Source organism: Dasypus novemcinctus, chromosome 16 (assembly GCF_030445035.2).
Source record: "Dasypus novemcinctus isolate mDasNov1 chromosome 16, mDasNov1.1.hap2, whole genome shotgun sequence".
In the NCBI taxonomy this organism is placed as follows: domain Eukaryota; kingdom Metazoa; phylum Chordata; class Mammalia; order Cingulata; family Dasypodidae; genus Dasypus; species Dasypus novemcinctus.
In genome coordinates this window covers 22,991,400-22,995,274 of record NC_080688.1, presented here as the reverse complement: position 1 = coordinate 22,995,274, position 3,875 = coordinate 22,991,400, and positions in this window count along the sequence as shown.

The following is a 3,875-nucleotide window of genomic DNA, read 5'->3' as shown; positions in this document are numbered from 1 at the left end:
CAAAGAAGAAATAAAAATGACCAAAAGCACATGAAAAAAATGTTCAGTGTCACTAGCTATTAGGGAAATGCAAATCGACATCACAGTGAGATATCACCTCACACTTCTTAGAATGGCCACATCCACACTGCCCACACCCTCAAAACTGTGCTCAGAGGCCACCTCCTCAGAGGTCTTGTGCAAAGTACAGGCTTTGGGGTTTGGACCCATTCCTGGGCCACATCAGAACCCGAGACAGGCAAGTTCATGTGGTGGTTTCTCAGAGCCTCGGTTTCCTCCAAATCAAAGTGAGTGACTCGACTGCTTGAGGGTATGTAGGCAAAGGTGGGCAGATGAGGGCCAGAACAGCCTGGACTCAGGAAGCCACCTGGACAGGGGGCTCCTCTCTATGACAAGCCCCCGAGTGTCAGCACAAGACCAGGATGGTGCAGAGCAGTGATTCTGAGTCCCACCTCTGGGCTGGGTTCACTTCTCTCAAGCTGGGGGACCTTGAGTGCTGAGCCTGTGGCTCATCTACAAAATGGGAGACAGCACTGGACCAGGAGGGGCGCCCTGACAGCAGGAACTGCCCCTGTGCTCAGGGCAATCCGGGCTCTGCCCCCTCCCAGGGCTACTTCCACCCTGGGGTGGAAAGGGAAGGGTGGAGGGAGAGAAGGGGAAGGGACCTGACCTCCCCTCCCTACTGCCTCTCTGGCCACAACCAGCCTGCAGGTCAGCAGAGCCTCCACAACTGGTGGCAGAAAAGGAAGAGCTGCGGCAACTCCAGAGTCTGCACCAGCACCAGGTCCACTGCCCTGCCGCCCTTCCCTGATGGATCTGGGTGTCCCACGGCCCTCAACACCAATGCAGGACAAAGAGCAGGTGCCTAGTGTGCTGGGGTCAGACGGCAGCGAAGGGGCAGAGACATCGGCGCACTGCGCATGCCTGGTGAGGCAGGGTGCATTGTAAGCACTGTGGTCTCTTTCCCGCGGGACCCCGGCACCCTGCGTGGCAACCTCTGTATCTGCACATTAGAGGATGACCTTGTTTGGAAGGGGCCCCCACTTCGGCATCCCCAAGCCATATCCAGGCAGAGGACCCGCCCTCCGGTTTTCTTTGAACACGCCCTCACCCCAACATCCGGCCAAGACCTCTGTGTGCAAGTAGGAAACTGAGGCTCAGAGAGAGGCAGACAAAAGGAGCGGGCAGAATCCAGAGAATCACGAAGCTTCTAGCCTCCTAGGTCTTTGCTCAACCCGTCCATGGTGTTTGCCTGGGAGATGAGAGCCCCTAAACACTGGGGGACCCCAAACTGCTCCTGCCCATGTGAAGCTCTTTTCTTCTCAGCATCCTAATGAGTTCACAAACATAGGCTCAGAGATACAGAATAAGTAATGGGCGTGGGCAGTGGAGGGGGCGGCAGAGTAGGAGCTGGATGCAGGGAGGTGAAAGGGGACAGAGGAGAAGGGTTGGAGACAGCTCTGCCAAGGGGCAATGGCATCAGCTGTCTGGGTATGGGAGGGGGATGCCACATTGGGGGTTGGAGGCGCTGTCAAGGGGCTTTCCTAACGCCAGGAGGTGGAGGACTCTGCGCGGGACGCCCGGATCGTTCCAGCAGCTGGGGCCCGCACAAGGCCCTCAAGGAACAGAGGACAATCTGTGGACGAGACCCCGCCTCCCAAGCATGCGCAGCGCGCCAACGGCTCCACCTGCTCCCTTGCCACGCTACCCCCGCACACTAGGCGCCTGCTCTTTATCCTCTACTCCCTTGAGGACTTTGGGTCACCCCAAATTCATCATGGAGGGGCGGTAGGGCAGTGGACCTGGTGCAGGTGCAGACCCTGCTTTGCCTGCCATTCTTCTTCTCCTCTGCAAACCTACAGGCAGCTTGTGTCCAGTGAAGCCAGCAGGAGATCAGGTCAGGCCGCTCCCACTCCTCCCACCCTACCCCAGGTCAGCTGGTGTAACAGCGGTGGGGGCTGCCCTGGGAGAAGGCAGGCCATGGACTGCCCAGAGTGCAGGGGCAGTAGTTATTGTCAGGGCGCCCCTCCTGGCCCAGGGCTGTTCCCCATTAGTCGATGAGCCACAAGCCCAACAACAAGATCCCCCAGCTCTGGGGAATTGGACCCAACCTTAAGGTGGCACTCAGAATCACTGCTCTGAGCCATCCTGGTTGTGTGCTGACACTCGGGGCTTGTCCTACGCTGGAGCCCCCTGATCCAGGCTGCCTCCTGAGTTCTTCCCTTCTGGTCCTCATCTTTCCCAGCTTTACCCTGCACACCCCAGTGGGGTCTGGATGTTCCCCACCTTTCTATTGAAAAAACTGAGGCTCTGAGAAGTCACATGTTTACTTGCCTATCACAGGTTTGGACATAGCCCTTTGGTGGGTCCAAACCCCAAAGCCTGGGGTTTACACAAAATGCACTAGGAGTTGGCCTCTGAGCAGAGCCTTGAGGGTGTGAAGAGAGTGGAACAGGATCCTCGGGAGGGGCACTGAGCAACGGGGGTTCAGTGGTGGTCAAGGGCTTGATGGGTCTCAGGGTGAAGGAGGTTCTAGTGAGGGGATACACGGTGTGGGGAGCACCTAGGGATCATCCGAAAAGGTCACACAGGGCTCTAATGCGTGGTGAAGAAGTTGGGGACACGGAAAGGTGAGGGTGGACAGAGACCCTGATCCAGGAGGCTGTCCTGCTAGAGCCACTGCATCCCAGAGCTGGGGGAAGCTAAGTGATCACCTAGTTCTCACCCCCCATCTGAACATCAGCGATGGATGAGTGGCTGCCTCAGTGTCCTTCTGGGTACCTGAGGGCCATGGCAGCCATCTGCCTCCTGCCAGGGGTGGGCATGCTGCCTGGAGGTCACTGGTAAGAGTCGTCATTCAGGAGAGGTAGATACATAGACAGGACAAATCCAGGGGTCAAGGTGACACTCCTGCCACTCCCCTGGATGCTCTTGTACCTGTCACTGTTGTCCACTACCCAAATGTAGTCCAGGCCACAGCAGGATCCTCATGAAGTGAATGTATTTAAGGTGTCAGCATGGACATACCAAAAGAAGAACAGGGAAAGTATATTTCAGGTTATGGTCAGCTCTTAAGGCAAGTGTGGGCCCTGACTGGCAGCGATTTCTGCAGGCAAACATTCACACATTCCATCCGAGAAGGTCCTGCTTCTGGCTTATGGCAGAGGGGCTTCTGATAATGTCAGTAGGAACCATTCCAAAGGTGTGGTCCTTCTTTAGTGAGGGACCACCAGTCCAGCAGGATGAAAACATTGATGGTCTCTGTAATTTGTGGAAGTCAGATCTTTAGGGTTATTTGAATTAATATCCACCAAATGACTCCCCAAAAAAGTCATGGAATTGTGGAGCTAGAAAAAGCTTGTTTTACAGCTGAGGTGACACCAGTCATATTGGATTTAGGGCCCACCCCACTCCTGTAGGACCTCATCTTAACTAATTGCATCTGTAATGACACTATTTCCAAATACTTCCACATTCTGGGACACCAGTATTAGGACTTCAACATATCTTCTGTGGGGACACAGTTCAACCTCTAACAGCTGATGATGTCCAATAGGAGGTGACTTTAATCATTGCTATGTGCTGCCCTTAGAAGGGAGGCCCTGAATTAATGCTGATTTCTCATGTAGCTGAGTTATTTTTTAGCTTTGCTCTAAAATTGGCATTATGTTGACACTGTCTGTGGTGGATCATGCCATGTGTAATCACACCCTATCATATTCATAATAAAGCCTAAGGCATTAGAGTGGGCATGAACTGCTCACAGTCACCCCTGCCATGCCCCCTCCCTCCTGCTGCTGCTACACACTGGCCTCCCTATACTTCAAAAATACCAGACACTCTTACTGTTGATTGTTGTGACTCCTACTGCCTGG